The sequence below is a fragment of the Castor canadensis genome, chromosome 4 (assembly GCF_047511655.1).
Source record: "Castor canadensis chromosome 4, mCasCan1.hap1v2, whole genome shotgun sequence".
In the NCBI taxonomy this organism is placed as follows: Eukaryota; Metazoa; Chordata; class Mammalia; order Rodentia; family Castoridae; genus Castor; species Castor canadensis.
Window position 1 is genome coordinate 17,893,845 of NC_133389.1, and position 20,742 is coordinate 17,914,586.

The following is a 20,742-nucleotide window of genomic DNA, read 5'->3' on the forward strand; positions in this document are numbered from 1 at the left end:
GGTAGGAATTAGACTTAAGAAGGGGTATTTTTATTAAATAAAAGGGGGCAAATTTTAGGGAAATATGCATATGGAAGTAGAAATTCATAAAATTCATTTCTTGGGTTCCTCTATCCCCCAGAAATGGTAATAAAATACAGGGAATGAATTTATTCAAAGTACTTTGTAGCACGTATGAAATTATCACAATGAAATCCCCCCATATTATTAATTTATGCTAATTCAAAAATAAAATAATTTTTAATTCATTCCTTAAAATTATCCAGGCTTCTGTGCTCTTTGGAAAACATTTACATATTCCTGAGTTTTATCCTTACAATCACCCAAGTAAGGTAATGTCCTAAGTCCTATGAGACACCCAGCAAAGTAACAGACATAAAGAGGGAGGCATGGTAACTCCCAGTTTATAGCTGGCAGGTCAGAACAAAGCAGGTGGCAACCTGGAACTTTTAGTTGGTGTCTGAAATGGGGACAGTCTTGTAGGGTGTACACAAATCCAGGTAGTTATTATCAGAATTGAATTGTTGTTCACCTAGTTGGTATCCAGAGAATTGATGCATTACTTGATGTGGGGAAGCAAATAAAGAAATACAAATGTGGTGTCAGAAGTAAGTAAAGTCAGTTCAGAAGCCAGACTACTTGGACACCGGGAAGCAGCTGGAAGAGTGGCCCCTCCACTTCCCCAAGTTGCTCTGCAGGTCCTTCTGAGGAGGAGGAAACCAAAACTTCTTTTTTCCCTGTTGGAAGAGGAAAAACACTTGAGCTTGTTTTCTCTTTTACTGGCTCCTCAGGTAAAGGCCCATTGGCTTAGAAAAAAAGGACCTTGCTTCTATTTGCACTTCTGAAACTAGAAAATGTGCTCTTAACATCAGTAGATTGTTTCAATACCCACTTTTCAATTGAGAACATTGAGACTTTGAAATGCACAATTAATTAGCTCAAGTCCCCCAGCAATGTAGGCCTAGCATGGACAAACAGGGCAAGATCACCAGTCTGTACTCTCTGTACAGTGAAATTCAGGACAGTTTGTTTTATGTAGGGATTTCTGCTTTAAGGAACCACTACTGAATCATTGCACATATAAGGTCTTCCAGCATTTCTCCCCACATACATACCCATTCTTAAACTCCCCATATCTGGAAAGTTCCTGTAGTTCCGTATTTCGTTGAGGATGCTGACTTGTCTCTCCCATTCGGTCATGTTAGCATATAGGAGAAGGAGGCAGCCAGAAAGGAGGGAGCCTTCCCCTGAGTATAAGGGAAGACTAGGAGGTTGGCAAGGACGCAGTGTTGTTAAGCTTTCAGTCTCCCGAATATGTTGACCAGACTTCCCATGAATTTCTTGTGAAAAGTCAAGGAAAGAAAGATCAAATGGTGGATAGCTGTGTCTCCCTCTGCCAGAATCTCAGTCATCTCCTTCCAGAAACAATAATTATTCTGACTCAGACTTAGGGTCAGGTCACAAACACATCACACATACTTGGCAAGTCTTAACTTTGACCTCCAGACTTATCTACCTGGAGCTTAAGTGTGGTCTTTCTTACCAGTTGTAGCTTCCTTTCTGCATTTAAAACAACACTGTTGCTCAGTGGGGAATTACAGGACTGTACCCAGTCTCTCCTGTTCCACAGGTCTGGGCCACTGCAGGGTTATGGGTAACTGGAATTGTGGCAATGGGTTTGAAGTGTGAGTCTTTCTTAGAGGGACAAAATTTTGAGGCACCCATTAGAAAGCGTGCCTGGGCTTGTGAATCTCATGATAGGTGCTCATTTTTTCATTTTGGCCACTTGCTAAATAGTTTTCTTATTTTTTTTAATTAGTATGCTAACTTTCTCCCCACTGATAGCTTCTATGCTTCTTGGAAAATATGATGCTGGCACAGAAAAACATGAGCAGCTCTATGTCCATGGAAGATGATAAAAGAAGAACCGCAAACACTTAAATAGCACTTACTGTGTGCCAGGCATTTGTGAGGGTCCTTCCACATGTTAACTCTGCAACCCTATGAAATGGTTCCATTTTCATGCCAACTTTATGAATGGGAAAATAAAGCCATAGCAGAAAGCTCAGCATCCACAAGGTCTTGGATTACAAATGCAAATGTGAAACAACAAAACAGCACCACCAAAAAAAAAAGAGGTCAAGCCACATGACAGATTCACCTACAAGAAAGCTGGGGAATTGTTTGGTTCTTCCCAGCTCTCTGATCTACATTCCCTAACATCAGGAAAAGAGGTAGGCAATCTGTCTATTACACTGCTCTTCTTTTGAGGTGATACAGCATGGTTTTTATTTTTTGTTTTGTTTTGCTTTTTAATTTTTTTCACTATAATATGTACCATCTGTAGCAGAGTGTTTAAAATATACATGAACAACTTAAAGAATAATCATACCTAAACACTTATGAAACTACAACCAATTGTAACTAGATTCTGGCCAGGAAATGTAGATGGAAGAGAAACCCAGCCCTTACAGACTTGGCCCATAAAGAACTACCAATGAGACACTGTCTCCCCTCCTGTGTTCCCTGGATAAGGCCAGGGTGACTGTATTGCTGGGGTTGCCATAGCAAAATACCACACTGGTGGCTTAAACAACAGAACTTTATTTTATTACAGTTCTGGAGACAGTCCAATTATCAAGGTATCAGCAGGTTGGTTTCTCCTGTGGGCTGTTTCCTAGGCTGGCAGATGGTTACCTTTTTGCTGTGTCCTCATGTGGTTTTTCCTTTGTGTGTGCTCATCCTTGACATCTCTTTATAGACCCAAATTTCCTCTTCTTCTGACGAGGACACCAGTCATCTTGAGTTAGGACCTCCCTAACAGCCTCATTCTCATTTTAACTTAATCACATCTTTAAACACAGTCAAATTTTGAGGTACTGTAGGGTAGAGGTTCAATGCATGAATTTGAGAAATACACAATCCAGTGCCTAACAGTGACCTTGATGCCTAAAGATGGTGGAGTCAACAGGATGAAAGGACCATGAGTTTGAAATCACACTTGGGAGGGACAGAAACCCTCTCAACCTCACTGTGTGACTTTTCATGAGCTAGTCAGAAATGAATTTTTAATTTTTCTAAGCCACTTAAATTTTGGGATGGTTATAGAAGTTAGTCTACACTCTCCAGATCAAGTGAAAGAAAACTCAAACATCCCTTACTCAGTTCATCTAATTAAATCAGGTTTTAACATGCTAGCTTCAGCCCGGCTTCAGTGTTTCATACCCATAATTCTAGCTACTTGGAAGTCTGAGGAGGATTGTGGTTCAAGGCCAATCCTGGCAAATAGTTCAAAATAACAAGAGCAAAATGGACTGGAGGTGCCACTCTAATGGTTGAGCATGTGATTTGTGAGTGTGAAGCCCTGCATTCAAACCCCCCTGCAATAAAGAAACAAAAAACCCTCAGGTAATGAGAAGAGTTTTAGCCTCTGAGATCAAGTTTGTGAAATTGACCCTGCAATAAGTTCTATAGAATGAATACTAAATGGAATGAATATTTGAATTAGGTTTTCTTTAAATGCAATGAATAGTTGTCCTTATATGTACCTCAAAGGATTACCACATTAATACATCTGAATCAGTTAATTTGCAGTTGTTTGGTAAATTGATCAAGTCCCATATTCTGACAGTTCTATGATTGCTACTAGGTGTAGATACCTGTAACTCCCTCTAGGAATAGAGGCGCACTGGCCCCCCACTAATCTTCTGCTCAGTAAATTAGGATTTTAAGGGAAGGACAAAAGGATGTAGAAAGGCACCTTTCTGATGATTTAGGCTAGGCTGTTCAGCAGTGAGAAAATGCCAAACAAGCCTTGGGCTGTAGGCAAGTGCTGTTTGTGGACACCTCCTAGGACCTGAACAGAGGCTGTGGTCTACCGAGGCTCTCAGAAGCTCCCTCACAGTTCTGGTGCAGAAGAGTGACAGGGCTTGCTTTGTCTGATCCACTTGGTCCACCTGTCCCCAGAGTCATTGAACTCTCCCTCCTCTTCAAATCCTTTTGGTCTTGACAAATTTATCTAATCTTCAATGGTAGGAAAATTAACTCTGCTTATCCACCTATCCTTGCAAATCTTTTACATCTTTTACCACATGTTGGCTTTTGAAACTAAAAGGCAAGAGTTTGATTCTTGTTTCTCTGACTCTGTTGTGATGATTCTCCCTTGAGGCAACAGAGCTTGGTTTCTACTTGTCCAAAAGCAGTAGGTTCATGGAGCAATGAGGACAATCACATATACCAAAAATTCAATTACTATATCAAAGCATCTTCCTACCACACTATCAAAATAAACAACTGGAAAAATGTCACCTTTGTTTTATATTTGGTTGTGGGAGAAAGCAATTAAAAAAAAAACATACTGCATGTTATCTAAGAAAACAGTTATAGCCAAAGGCAATCTGTCCTCCTGTGGGAAACCTTGGCAAGGAATCAGATAGAATGGTGTGGTCAGACTGTATATGACAGAGAGGTTTCCTGCCATCAGGTGAAATGAAACTCCCCTCAGAGACAAATAAGGTTTATGAGTTACTCAGCAGGCACTGGTATCCTCTTACAAACAAATCATGGTCATGTTTGGTGCCATTCCAAAAGCTATGTCATCTGGGGGTCAGGTCAGAGCGATGACTATAGAAAAGGACTCTCCTGTTTGGATTATAGGGCAATATCAACCAAGGTTTAGAAATAATGCATTTGACATAAAATTAAACAGCCAGTTCTACATGTCTCATTTCCCTGTCTCATAGAAAGTTGAACTAGAGAAAAATCAACCACATAATTTATCTGATTGATTTTTTTATGCCAGGGATTGAACCTAGGTCCTTGTTCAATATAAACCTGCATTCTATCATAGAGATACACCCAGCAACTTCATGGTATGTTTAAAACATTGTAAGCTTAAAATGATATACAATTGGCAGTAACTGGCCAAGCTTCAAGACCAGGCTCTTATCATTTGAAGACATTTTGCACTTGAGACATCAGGAAGCCATCAAGTAACTACCAATATTTGACCCCAATTCAGAGTATTATTTAGGGTAAGTTGAAACCTTAGATTTTTTTACCCTCCTCTGCAGATAAAAGGCTTGGAAAAAGACCAAAGAATCTTCCTTGAATTTAGAACTAGCCAGAGATTGGTAGGAACACACACAAAGGGGCACTAAAAGTCATTTTTCTGCTTGAATACAAGGAAAATGAGCAGGAGACAAGAAATGTGGCTGAGACAAGTTTTTGGTGTTTGAGTTAGTCAGCAGGTAAGTGGTTTGGTCTAGTTCAATTTGTAGAACTGTGTACAACTTATAGACTGTGGCAAATCAGAAGAAAACTAGCCAAGACCATAAATCATTCATGGGAGTCAAGGAGTTAGGCCACTCTGACATTTTCTACACATGGAAATTGGCACCTAGAGTAAGACTTTCCAAGATCTTTCAGCAAGTGAGTTTTGCATTACTGCAGCAAAATACCTGTGGCGATTAACTTTATAAAGAGAAAAGGGTTATTTAGCTCATGATTCTGGAGGTTCAAGTCCAAGATTGGGCAGTCCCATGGCTTTGGGCCTCTGGTGAGTGTGCCAGATGACAATGACAAGGAGCACATGTCAGAACAAACTGTTTACATCTCAAACCAGAAAGCTGCTGTCATTCTCATAAAGCTCCACCTCTTAAAGGCACTTACCAATATCACCAACCTGATGTTTTTACATATAGAAACTGAGATTTTACATATAGACCTTTGGAAGACACTCATCCAAACCGTAGTAGCAAGTTAATTCTAATGCTTGGACAAGAACTTGATTCTCCTGTCTCTGAGTCCGTTTTACCAACTTCAGAATATTTATTGCCTTCATGACTTTATCATTAAAAGCTACCTCCCATGAGTCAGGTCATCTTTTTCTCCATTACCCCAATCATGGCTTCTGTACAATGGCTCAACTGTATTAGCACAATGAAAATTTATGAGAATGACAGCAGTTCAAGGCTCTAACTGAGACAGGAAACTGGGTCACAGCACGTAGTAGGTGCTGAATACATGTTTTAGTAATATATGAATAATCAAATAAAGTATGATGTATTGCCAAGGCTTCATACACATAATGAGCAGCTCACAATGTACGATGGACATTCTCCTTTTAGATCTAACATTCTCAAAATATTTGGCTAAGAGTTAGTTGATAATACTAAACACATTCATTATAATAAATTTAGACCCCAAATTAGGGTCATGCCAGTGCTCAAATACCTTAAGTAAAATGTCAAAGTTCAAAACATATGAGATGAAGTGAGGGTTGGTTAATCTTTGTCATTAAAACACTCAAGTTTACTTTAATGTGTTAGCAATGATTGTTGCTGGGACTGCCATGATGGATACATTTCTCCACTTTTTTCTGACTTTTGTCTGCATTTTGAATTTTTTTAATGTGAAAAATGTAATGTAAGAAAGGCAGACTGGGTTGAGAATGGGCTGAAGGAGGTCAAATGTGGTAGCACCATTCCTCTACCAAGTTCTTGATCCTAGTAATATGGTAGAACCTAGAAGAGCCACATCTCTTGCCTCAGGGTCCCACGTTCTAGAGAGGGGATCAGCAAAGCTGTATCATTAGGGGGTGAGGAAGAATAAAGCAGAATAGAGTGCAGTGAGTGATGGTAGGGGCACAACTTTTTAAGCAGTGCTCAAAGAAGGCTCCTCTGTTAAGGTGACATCTGGGCAGAGCCTGAAGAAAGGGGCAAGGGGCAAGTGCAGAACAGAGGACCAGTGACTATTATCCATCATCCAACGCAGGTGGGGGGATGATGGTGGTTCTGAGTGGAATGGGTCATACTCTGTCCATACTTAGAAGGTGTAGCTGTCAGGATTTGCTGAAGGAGTGACAAAATGGGAGATGTACAGAAAAAGATGTGTTGTAGGTGACCCGAGACACCTGACCATGGCCTGAGCCTACTTTGCTTCAGAACCTATTCTGCTAAAATGAATGAAATTCAGCTTCTATTGCACCTGCACTGTCCAAAACATGGTCCCATCCTTTGTCTTGTCTGGATTCCTAATAGTCTTGCTATTTCCATTTTATAGCTGAAAATAAAATGGTATCCCAGGGTAAATAAACCAGCCATGATCGCAACTCCAGTGAGAGCAAGAGCTCAGGCTAACATCAACATTTTCCAATTTGGCCTGGTAGTTCTAGAGGTTACTGACTCTAGACAACGCAAGCCATGTGTTTTAGCATCAGATTTTCCACCAGGCCCAGAAAAGCACCTGGCATATTGTAGGCCCTCAACAAATGCTTGCTGAGTGCTTGGTGTCCCCATGGGCAGCTGTATTGTGAAGCGGGAGGCCACAGGCTTTGAAATCAGACTGATCTAAATTCTGCCCAACCTCTGCATTTACATCTCTGATTTGAGCAGGCTTTAAAACCTCCTAACCTTAAAATTTGCACCATTGAAAAGAGGAGAAAAAGAGATGGGAAGGGAAGAGAAGGGAACGGAAGGGAAGGGAAGGGAATAGAAGGGAAGGAAAGGGAAGGGGAGGGGAGAGAATGTGTAGGAAAAGGAAGAGAAGAAAGGGTAGGGAAGGGAAGGGAAGGGAAAAAGGAGAGGGAGGGGAGGAAAAGAAAAGAAAGAAACAAATGGAGATAATCATCTTTAGCCCTCAGAGTTGTTGAAGGATTAAATGAAATTATATTTACAAAGCACTTAATCCTGGAGCTGGCACACATTAAGTAATCAGAAAGTGTAATCTATTATTAAAACAAAGACTAAGAGACATTTTAATTTCTCCACACTCCTCAGTCAACACTTTGGTTCCTACCAAACTGATTAGAAGACCCTGGAGCTTAAAATAGAGCCACTAGGGACTTCTCTTCTGCTCAGCTGCACTGGCCCCACCCTGCCAGGCCTGCTAGGCCTGCTATGTGGTCTGAGGAATGCAGCTGAGTCATCCCAGCTGCCAGCAATTTTAAGTCCCAAAGGACCATGTCCTTGACCGGATCCACAGCACACCCACATCTAGTTTTCCTGTCTGTGGAGAGATAAAGGCAAGCAAAGAGCAGTGTGTTTCCGGGTGTCCAGGAATCAGCTGCAGTCTTGTCTGTGTCCCTCCCAGCCCTGGCTTTTGTACTAGTGCCAGAGAGACACCTGGCTTGTCCAAGCTCAGTCTGCAGAGAAAAAGTAGAAAAGTGTTAGTCATTAGATTATTTTTGTGGGTAGCTAACTAACCAATTTTTTAGTCTATTCATGTCTGACATAAGAAACTACAATGTTTTTCATCCTACTAACCTGTTCATTTGATTCCTTTTACTGACTCATCAAGAAAAAAAAAAAAAAAAGTTGTGTACTGCTGGCTCACACCTGTAATCCTAGCTACTTGGGAGGCTGAGATTGAGAAGATTGAGGCAAAGTTATGCAGACCCCCATCTCAACCCCTAGCTGGGCAAGGTGGTGCACACCTGTTATCCCACGCTACACAGGAGACTGAGATCAGGAGGGTCATGGTTTCCAGACAACCTGGGCAAAAAAAGTTTGTGAGACTCCATCTCAACAGAAAAAAGTCAGATGTGGTAGCATGCACATGTCATCCTAGCTACAGCAAGAAGCATAAATTGTAGGATCGCAGTTCAGTGTTGGCCCAGGCTAAAAGCAAGTACCTATCTCCAAAACAACAAGAGCGAAAGTGGTAGAGCACCTGACTAGTAAGCTCAAAGCCTTGAGTTCAAACTCCAGTATCACAAAAGAAAAGGAAGGAAGGAAGGAGGGGAGGAGAAAGGAGGAGAAGGGAGAAGAGGGGAGGAGACGGGAAGAGAGGAGAAAAGCAAGCACTTCCTGGAACCAGCTTACTTGTCAGATTCACGTTAGCTGGCTTGTCCTCACCCCTCTTACGAGGCACCCCCTTTGGTATCTCTATAGCCACTTAGGATCACTTGGTCACCCCTCATGACCGTCCCCACTACGTCCTCTGGGAGTCATACAGTTTCTTCCTCTATCAAGCAGATTATTCCTGAATACACAGTGGTGCAGGAAATAGGGGAGAGTCACCTTCCCCAGTGTGATAACAGTCCACCTCTCTAAATAAGCCCTCCCCGTCCCACTGGTGATGGGTTTTTTTGTTTGGGGTTTTGTGTTTTTTTGGTTTTGCTTTAACTACTTTTCAGGTAGGGTCTTGCATTTTTTTTGCTCAGGCCAGCCTGGTCCCTGACCCTCCTACTTACTAAAACTTCACGCATAACTAGGATGACAGATATGAACCAGAGCACTCAGCTTTGTTGGTTGAAATGGGGTCTTGGAAACTTTTTTCCCTAGACTAGCCTTGAATTATCCTCCCAATCTCTGACTCCCAAGTAGCTAGAATTTTAGGCACAAGCCATAATACCTGGTCCTGGTAATGGTTTTGATGGATGCATCATTTTTTTCATTGAGATGGCATAAGAACATAAACTTTACTGCAGGAATTGTCTAATGCTGGAGTTCCTAGCCAGCTACACACCATAATCTTCCACGGAGCTTAAAAAAGGCCGAGGTCCCACCTAGGCCAACTGAAGAATAATCTAAGGGCTAGGATAGTGCGTTCTAAGTCTTTGCACACTTTCTTTTCTTTTTTGGTAGTACTGAAGTTTGAACTCAGGGCATCACACTTGCTAGGCAGGTGCTCTGCCACTTGAGCCACTCCACCAACCCTTTTATTGTGCTGAGTATTTTTAAGATAGGGTCTTGCAAACTATTTGCCCAGGTTGGCTTTGAACTGTGATCCTCCTGATCTCTGCCTCACAAATTGCTAGGATTACAGGCGTGAGCCACCTTCACGCAGCTGTCTCTTTATATTTTAACATGGAGTAAATGTAGGAAACCCATCCAATGTCTTTTTAATAGTACTGAGTCATAGACTTCCTTGACAACACAAACCCTTCTGCAGAAAACAAACAACCCTTCCACAATTTCAACATCTTTTCACGATTTCAGGAGAGCCACTGATACCTCGAGTATTTTGTTTAGGCAGGAGATGAGTGAGGCAGACAGCAGTTAAGTGGCCTCAGTCCAGCTACTTGAGAAAGCACGCGCTAACAAGAAGGCGGGGTCATTTTCTCTTTTCCTCTTAGTGGTAGGCACAAGTCAGAACCAGTTTTCTCTGGCCACAAACAAGGAGAAAGGCAATGATTGCTGCTTATCTTATCAAATGCATTTATTGAACAGATCTCAGGCAAATCATATAAAATGCACAAGTCTACAGAAACTGTCCTTAGCAAAGTTTACTAAATATCCTAAACACCTCCTATTATGGGTTGAATTGTATTCCCCCAAAAGACATACAGAAATTTTAACCTCCAATATTTGCAACTGTGACTTTAATTGGAAATAGGGTCTTTATAAATATAATCAAGTTAACATGAGGTTATTAGGATGGATCCTAGTACAGTATGAGTGCTATCCTTATAAGAAAATGGAACAACCAGCTGGAAAGGTGGCTCACTTCTGTAATCCTAGCTACTCAGTAGGCAGAGATCAGGAGGATTGCGGTTTGAATCCAGCCCAGGCAAAAAGTTGGTGAGATACCATCTCACCCAATAAAAGCTGGGCACGGTGGTGTATACCTTCGTGCCAGCTCTATAGGAAGCATACGTCAGAGGATCACAGTGCAGCCCAGCCCCGACCATAAACACGAACACGAGACTCTGTAGGGAAAATAATTAAGGAAAAGAAGGCTGGCGGTGTGGCTCAAGTGGTAGAGCGTCTGCCTGGCAAGCACTGGAGTTAAAATCCCAGTAGTGGGAGGAAAAAAAAAAAAAAGAGAAAGACACAATCGTATAAAGACTTAGACACAGAGAAGAGAAGAGATGGCCATATGATGACGATATGGATGATGAAGATATGGATGCATCAATCCACCAAGGAACGAACATCGAGCATTGTCAGCAACCACCTGCCCCTGGAAGAGGCAAAAAACCATTCTCCCCTACAGGTTTCAAAGGGAGCACGGCCCCGACAACACCTCCAGAACTGTCAGAGAATAAATTCCTGCTGTTTTAAGCCATCCAGTGGTATTTTGCATGGTTGCCTTAGGAAACTTATATACCTGCCACTTGTTCCACAGATCTAAACAGCTGCTGGGAGGTGGAAGTTACACAATAGAGCCTCCAGCGACAAGCATGGCAGCCTTCCTGTCTAGATTGGTGGAGAGCTTTCTTTCATGAGACCACTAAGGCTGGCCCCACCCCTGCTTTTCAGAAAGATTCTACTTGAATATTTTATTCCCCATCAGTTTTCACTCACGGCCCTCCATTTCCTCAGAATCTGTAACTTTCTCTAATGTCCACCTCCCCAACTTATAACTTCTTTAGAGACAGGAAAATGTCTGGTCTTTGGTTTTTTTGGTGGTACTGGAGTTTGAACTCAGGGCCTCATCCTTGCTAGGAAGGCACTCTACCACTTGAGCCACATCGCCAGCCTGAAAATTGTCTGTCTTGCTCATGGCCCATACCTCTCTCAGCCCATACCTATCTCAGTGCCTGGCATGACAAGAACTCTGAACAAAGGCTGGAGTGAGTGAGTGAGTGAGTGAATGAATGAATGAATGAATCAGTATTTACATAGTGCTAGTATTTATTTCCATAGGTTTCTTTGCTGCATCTGATTCAAAGGAGGAGAAATTGACACATTTCTCCTCCTTTGACTTAAGTGACAACAAATATTCTCTGGACCCCGTCTGCTTGTTTCTTCTTATTCTTCTTAGAGGCTTCTCTTTCTCCACACATGCCTCAAGTCTTGTGTTCTCTGGATTCATTTTTAATCTCATTTTCTACTCATGCTTCCAGTGGTAATTACCAGAGGTATTTATATGATCTTCGTATGTTCCACTAAGCTCTCTCCTGACCTTCACAGTTATAGATCCATGTTGTCTGCTAGACACTTGTATCCGAGTTTTCAAAACCATAGTTAATAAAAGTCAACCAATTCTGCCTCTTCTTTAAATCTCAGATTCATTCCCTCTTCTACCCTAAACAACTGCCCACACCAACCATCATGTTTCTACAAAAAGCTCTTGGGGAGGTCGGGGAGGCAGTTCGGTGGTATAGTATTTGCTTAACATGTAAGAGGCCCCAGGTTTAATCCTCAGCACTGCAAAGACAAAACCAAAAATCTCTTTGGTTTCCCAGATTTTATATTCAGCCTCCTCAAATTCATCCTCTATATAGGCCCTAGAGTTAAAGATCTAAAAGTCAGCTTTCTAGTTATTCACAACTAACATAGCACAGTAATTCTTCTAGACTGAGTCCAAGTCCCTCAGTATGAAAAGCCCTGCTCTTCTCTCCAGCCTCAAATCCAACCTCTCCTGTCTTTAATCTTGAAAGGCCCAGCAGCACCAGAGCAACTTATGTGGACTTTTCTCCTTATGCACTTGCTCACACTACAGTGTTCCTGAGAAAACATGCACGTTAACTTCTCATTTTTTAAGACTCACTGTTTGGTAGACAGCCTTCAAAGAGGGATCCCAAACTGGGCATGGAAGTGTATGCCTACAATCTCAGCACTCATGAGGCTGAGGTGGAAGATTGTAAGTCTGCGGCCAGCCTGAACTACATAATGAGAACCCGACTTCAAACAAACAAGCAAAAATGGATCTCAATAACCCTCAACTCCTAGCTAAGTTCACATCCAGTGTGATCCCCTGCTCTTGAGAATGGGTTGGATCTAGTGACTTGTTCTTACCCATAGAACACAGTGAAAATGATAGGGTGGCACTTCCATGATTAGGTTATAAAAGACTGACTTCTGTCCTGTTGTACTCTCTTTCTGTCTCTCTGACTCCTCTTGATTGCTTGCTTGATGAAGAAAAGTGGAGAGGACCAGATGGCATGAAATTGAAGGAGGTCTGTGTCTAACCCCCATTAGTAACTGAGGGTTTCAGGCCAACCATGCTGTAAGAACTGAATCATCCAACAAACACAAGAGAGCTTGGAGGTAGATTTTCAGATGAGACTACACCCTAGCCAACACCTTGATTGCAACCTTAGGGAAGGAGACGATGCAGTTTATGGACCTGGAATCCAGTTCACAGCAACTATAGGGTAATAAATGCATGTCAGTATACACTACTAAATTTCAGCATAATTTGTACAGTGATATAGAACTAATATAATCATCTCAGGGAGCATCTATTCCATGAAGACTTCAATACACACACACTTTGTGAGCCTCTTCAAGGTTCCCACAGTGCATTGGATTCTCCTCCTAGCACTTTACTTAAAGGACCGGTTTTGAGTTGGTATCACCACTAGACTTTAAAATATTTGAAGCTGTAGCATGTCTTCTTAGTTATTCTCTTTGTATCTGTAATGTCAAATAGTTCTTGGCACACATGGCCAAAAATCATTTTATGAATGAATAAATGAGTGAGTGAATAAGTATGAAAGTCATCTTTCTAAGTGAAATAGAGGCTAAAATAAAAAGTAAGTAACATCTAGGTTATGCCTCTAGGAGCTTTTAATCAAGCTGGAGAGGCAGATATAACTAGGTTAATGTAAATGCAAGCATGATAAAAATTGCTATGGGGCCCTAAAAATAGAATTTTCTTTCTGATCCAAGCAATCTAAAAAGAATTCTCAGAGGAAATGGATTTTGACATGGGTCTTCAAGAACAACAGAGCTTTAAACAACAAAAACAAGAAGAAAAAAAAACCGCAAAGTTGATAAAAAGTATGTACGAGTCATAGAAAGAAATAGAAGTGTAGCAGAGAGGCAGAGTTGGGAGTGAGAAGGGGGTACAAATTGGAAATCAATTTAACTTAGAGGACCCGTGAGGTCATTGCTCTTGGATTACATGTCTAAAAAGCAGAACCTTGTGGACTTGACATTTAAAGAACAAAAGGGAAGAGGAACTTGCTAAAAAGAGCAAGAGGAATCAAGGCACATGGAGTCACGTGTTAATCACTTTTCATAAGTTTGAAGAAGGAGCTGAAGGTCAGAGGGTTAGCATGATGCAAGACAGAAAAAGGAGGGGCTTGGGATGTGCAATGAGACCACTAGTGAACTTTAAGGTCAGTATTTAAAAAAATGGAGATGAAAGACAGATTATAAGAGGGTAAAAACACACTTGTGTTTGAAGAAGTCAACAAAAAAACCCAGCTTTTGGAGACCTAGACTTGGTGGACCTGTGAGTCACTAATGATTTTAATTCTGAAATAACTTATCTGATAGTGAACATAAAACATTTCTTTATTTGAAGTAAAAAATAGCTAATCCTGTCTGACCACTGTCTTGTTTCCAGTGAACACCTTCTTGGTTTACAACTGTTCGTTCTGGACCTCGTCCAGCTGTTTCATCTGGTCATGTTCATCTGTCTGTTCAATTCCACTGTCAAGTCCGTAAGGCAGGGGGCTACTTTCTTCATCTCTTCACCCAGTAGGGACTTAATAATCCCAGGAACAACCGTGACAACATTTGGCTTTTACAGGCTTTTTGTAATCCTCCAAAGTATTTTTTAAGCAGCCATTTACTGGGATCTAACTGGCAGGTGCCGGCTAAGAGCTTTGCCTTCACAAAAATCTTTCAATTCCCTCTGAAACTTGCAATAGGGACAGTACTGAGGAATTATGATTGTCCTCTTTTCAGAAATGAGTCAAAAGTGGGGAAAAGGAGAAGTGAGTGTAGTTTATTTAGCTGGAGATCCTTACAGGAAGTCTGAGGAAGGTACACATGGAATCCCATCACAACCACACAAGAATGACCACCAGTCTCAGTTTTCCTGGAACTAAGAGCATTTCCAGGACATGGGACTTTCAGTTTAAAAACCAGGACAGGGTAACAGAGTGATTCAAGAACTTTGTTGTCTGCTTACCAAATACAAGGCCCTGAGTTCGATCCCCAGTACCACAACCACCACCAAAAACTAAACAAAACAAAATCAGTTCCATGCTAAGGAACTTTCTGTTTAACATCTTCAAAGACAAAGGAATAAAATGCTGCCATAAAGATAAGGATCCGTATCTAGGGCCCACTTGCAATATATTTAGATAGTTTAGTTAGTTAGTTGTTAGTTAGTTAGTTAGTTAGTTTGTTTGTTTGTGTTGAGTATCAGGGACTCTCCAGTGCTAGGCAAGTGTTCTACCACTCAACCACATCCCTAGGCCCTACTACATTTTTTATGAAGAGAATTCTAACATAAGGTTATTCGATGGAAAGTGATATATGTTTCTAAACAAATATGCATGCTTTTTAGTTTAGCCATCTCATTCTAAAAAATACTGTGATCTGCAGTAATGTACACATGCCTCTGACTGCCCTTCCTCCATGGTCAAGTTAATGTAAAGATTTATCATCCTTCTGGTACTTTCCAGGCCCCAGGGCTCTCCCTGGCTCCCAGGGCAGCTAAGAAATCATCTGAGAAGAATTAGCCTGACTTCCTTATATTCTTTTGTAACTGCCTTTTGAAAGTTAAAGTTTTAGTCTTGATTTGCTACTTCTCTGAAATCTGTTCTTTTTAATCTAACACCAGTAAAACTTTCAAAAGGATTAAAGAATATTTTTTCTTTCTTCAGTAGCCGGTACTATTTCATGTTGTGTGTCATCTTTTTTTTTCAGACAGGAAAAGGGGTGTTTTCCTGATGCATTAATAAACGGGTATATTTCCTGAACACAGAGCATCTGAGAATCCCTTACTAAAAAGTAACCAATAGATTTCATAATACAGGCATCTGGTGAAGCCTGCCCCGCCCCCACCCACCCTTGTCCATAATGAATCATCAGCAGTGCAGGCTGCTTTGTTTAAATGTTCTCTATTGTTTGGTTTTAAAAAAAAAAAATTGTGGTAACAATTTTTTTCTTCTTCCCAACTTCTGCCAGGCCTTTGTGAAACCAGGCAGATACGGTGAGGAAGTGACAAAGCACAGAAATTGCTGTTTTGACTGGCTCTCTTTAATCCTTTCTTTTCCCACTTCTAAATAGCTGCCAGCCATCCTGTCTTTCTCAGTAGGTGCTATTTGGTTTTTGGTTTTTGGTTTTTTTTTTTTTTTTTTTTTTGAGTAGGTGTTATTTGGGCTTCACTGATAAAAGCAAGCCTGTGAGCTTGAATGTTTCAGAATGAATTCTCAACTCATCCACCACAAAGCCCCTCCCAGGGTGAGCTGAAACATCACCTTCTCTGGCCACCTCACTCTGGCTTTTGGAATGTTATGAGAGTTTACCCAAGTCTCCTTTACTGCTGGAGACAGTGGAGCCCCTATCTTGGAGGAATGTTTATCAGTCCTCTTTTCACGAATCAGCTAAGCTTAATAATCAACCTTCCACACTCAGAAAAGCCAGGGGTGTAAAGCCTGCCTGCATTTAAGGAGGAACTGGGCTGAAAAATAACCTTGCTAGGGATAGGGACCCTCCCCCCAGCCAACAGGAGACAGTTGTATTGTGGTAAGTGAGAGAAGACAGTTTTGAGGTCAGAAGGGCCCAAGTTCAAATCCCTTGTCTTCACCCATTTGCTTTTAACTTTGGGGAACTGCTGAATTTCTAAGGTGGCTTCCTCAGCTATGAAGTGAGAGACATAAATAACCACATGTTCCAAATTAGGAGTGTTCTGAGCACTTGCTGAGATAACAAAATTATGTTTCTGAGGTAACTGGCACATCATAGAGGATGGGTAAGCAGTATTTTTCTTGTGGAAGTTCTATTCATACGAAACTGATTCAAAGTAGCAGCCTCAAATTCCTGTGAATGAATATACAAAACAAAAGGAGGCTGGATGTAAACTTCATCCTCTAAATGCTCACCATCTCATCTTAGGAGATAGTCCTTCAAGAGTCGCCACTGAAGCCAGGTATGGTGGTACACACCTGCAATCCCAGCTACTCAGGAGGCAAAGACAGGAGGATTGTGAGTTTGAGGCCAGCTAGCAAAGGTAGCAGTGAGCCCCTACCTCAAAACAAGAGCGTGGCTCAAATGGTAGCACACTTGCCCATCATGCCCAAAGCTGTGGGTTCAAGAATCCAAATCCAGTTTACCCAAATCCAGAATAACTTGACCTGTTTTTTCCTATTTCTTGAGGTAGTATTGTATAAATCAGGAATTGAATTCTTATATGAATACATGCAATGGGATTCAGGCAATCACAAAACCTGTTATTCACAGGATGGAAATAAATGGTTTGCAAAGAGTTTACAAATTCAAAACAGATGTCCTCATCAAGGAAAACCTGCCACTTCCCCTCCGGTTCCATCATTGCCCTGTTACCTTTCTTCCATAAGGTTTCCGTTAGTCTAATGGACTCAATTGGACAAAGTGTTCCATAGCTCTGTAGAGAAGCTAATCTCTAACCTTCTATTTTTTTTTTTTTTTGATTGGGGGAGACTGGAGTTTGAACTCAGGGCTTCACACTTACAAAGCAGGAACTCTAACCCTTGAGCCACATCTCCAGTCCATTCTTCTCTGGTCATTTTGGAGATGGGGAGCTGGCCTTGAATCTTGATCCTCCTATGTTGGCCTCCCAAGTAGCTAGGATAATAGGCATGAGCCACTGGTACTCAGATCTAACCTTCTGTCTTGAAGGGAAAGATGATATTTTCTGGACACTGACTATGAGTTAGACATGATACAATCATCCATTTGATTTGTATAGTGGCTTGAAATAGACATATTTTATAAAGTCAAACAAAGAAAAAGTGGCAAAATGACAGGCTGATTCCAATGAATGCCAGAAGCAATGACAATTGTGGGGGAAGGATTGCTGTGGCTTTTAAAAAGCCAAATGAGGATGTGAGGTTAGACCCTAAAAGAGGTCATGATATGGGAGAGAGCATGACAAAAAGAAGAGAAGTCTTTTCCTAAAGCACAAGAAATCAAAGCCAGACTTGGTAGTGTGTACCTGTAATCCCAGCACTCAGGAGACTAAGGCAGGAGGATCTCAAGTTTGAGGCCAACCTGGGCTACATAGTGAGACCCTATCTCAAAAAAAAAAGAAAGAAAAATATGTATCAAAGGGTTATTTGTACATTCTGTGTTGTTCTATTCTAGTGTGGGAAGGAAGGAAGGAAGGAAGAAAGAATACTAAATCCTCATCCAGAACTCTTATCAATTCTCCATCTTTCTGGTGTTTTAAAGAATAACATTTAGGAAAAGACCTTAAAAAAGAAGAAATTGAAGGTAAGCATGAATTTCTTTGAACTTGTAAAATTTATCTCGAAATTCCCTAAAGGAGAACCTGAAGTTTGTGCCTGGGTTGTATTGACAAAGGTTTTACTCTGTAACCATGACCTATTGCTAGACAGTGTTCAGGTGCTTTCCCAGTCAGGTGACTTACCCCCTGTCAGCTGCATGTAACGCTCTGACAGTCTGACCAGCGCCAGGGAACTGGTGTGCACAATGGGAGTTCTCAATTCTCAGAAAATACAAGTCTGAGCCGTTTCCACCCAGTCTCCTCTAAAGTTTAGATTCAATCTGAGATCTGGAGGTAAGGCTCCCGTGGGCTGTTCGTCAGCACCCAGCCGGTCATTCAGGCCCAGCCATGATCACAATGACCGATCCTCCTTAGCCACCATGGCGAGCCAGCTTTACCGTGAAGAAACACAGCAGCACGTCTTCAGGGAGACTTTCCAGTTGGTATCTAACATAGAAATGGTTGTCATTTTCTGAAAGGAAGATTATTACTTTTTTTTTTTTTTTGGCAGCACTGGGCCTTGAACTCTGGGCCTTTCGCTTGCAGTTACTTGTACAGTTTGAGCCACCCCTCCAGCCCAGAAGGAGAGGTATTAACTGGAGGATCTGACAGCAAAGTGATTGGTAGATATTATACAACACTATCTTTTGTCAGCTGTGTGGATTCTTCAGAAAGTGAACTTAGCATTTTAGATTTAATTCAAGTATTTAGGGGAACATTAGACAAATGTTTTGAAAATGCCTGCGAACTGAACTGAACCATGTAAATAAGGTATGATTCCTGTATTGTCAAATCTTTGTGTGTGTGTGTGTGCTAGGACTGGTGTTTGAACACAGGGTTTTGTGCTGGAAAAGCAGGTACTCTACCACTTGAGCCATGCCTTCAGTCCATTTTGCTCTGGTTATTTTGGAGATGGGGGTCTCCTCAGCTATCTGTCTAGGCTGGCCTCTGATAGCCTCCTGATTTTAGCCTCCCAAATAGCTAGGATTGCAGACTCAGTGAGCCACCAGCACCCAGCAAATCTAAACTTTTTCTTTTGAATCAATGCTGCTAAACACTGAAAGAATAATTCAGAAAATAATTTTTCTTCTTTTTAAGTCCCACTCCCCTTGCTTTGTTTTCTTTTTTCTTTTTTTTGCAAACTATTCCATTCCCCCTGTACTGTCTGAAATGAGCTCAGAATACAACTGTCAGGAAGATCTTCCTCTGACCTCTTTCCAACCCATTTCCTCATTGAAACCACAAGGAACCTTAAAGATAACCTGGGTCTCTTGATTTCAGAGAAACTCTGGCTCAAACGTTTGCCTTGCCCAGGTGGCAGTGCTCATTAATGGTTTTGCCTGAAAAGTACAATTTCAGGGTTCCAAAGTAGGATGCTCTTTGTAACACATCACTTGCAGCCATCACTGTTTTTAAGGTGTCAGTTATCTTCTGCATGATCATCCCCTCTGACAAAGATTGGAGGAGTTTGACAGAATTATCACCATTGATGTTTCTTCCTGCCCAGGTGTGGGGAGGGTAGTTATTGCTCCAAATCATACCACAGGGTCTTTGGACTGCAGAATAACTATCTCATTTGCAATTATACACAGAGACAGATGGGTAGACAGATAGATAGGTAGATAGATAGGTAGAAAGATAGGTAGATAAATAGATAGATAGGTAGATAGATAGATAGATAGATAGATAGACAGATGCATACATGGGCATAACTTTTCAAATTTAGAGACCTGTGGCTTTTTAAAAATTGGAATGTAACTAAAAATGCTTTGTCAGTCAACAGACACAACTATATGGACATCTTGAGAACTTTTTAACAATAAGATATGGTTCTCAATAAAACCTGCTGAAATCATTTTAAGTAGGGAAAAGGGAAATGAGGGAGAGTGGTGGTGTCGACAGATCTAAGCAAAGCACATTGTAAGCATATATGGAAATGTCACAATGAATCCCTCCCTGTACAACTAAGATACACTAGTAAGAATAGTTTTTTAAATGTGGTTCTCATGAATAACATAAAGAGCAATATATAGGTATTTCACAGAGTGTAGAGGTACATGATTGTGATACCAGCTCCCAGACACAAGCTAGGAGGATAGTGAGTTCAAGGCTAGCTTGGGCTACACAGCAACAAACTATCTCAAACAAAAGGAAATATATAATTTCTCATGAGGATTGTGAAATCTGTGCCTAAGCCTTTATGAGTCACTCTGATATTAAAAAAAGCCTAGGCTACTTTCACCAAAACAGTTCTGGCTGACAGAAGAGGCTTAGAGACAGGAATGACTCTTGCAATGGCTCCACCCTTTCCTAAGGGGGGGGGGGCCTCCAGCAATACACAATCTTTCCCCTCAGGCAACAGCTGATTTGCAAGGTGTCTTCTCCAGTCACTATTCCTTCCCCACGTCCATTTAAATTCCACAAGCTCAGCAGACTCCTCTTGAGGGGAGGGGTGAAGATTTGCCACCTAGATCTAAGCTGAACACCCAGGCTGTCTCTTAGTTCTCACACTCAAAACAGGAAGGCCATTGCATTCTGCCACTTCTGCACACAACTGGCTTAGATGAAGCAATTCTGAGGCTCTGGCGTGCTGGGGGCAGAGGAAGGGAGCAGCATGAAGTCACT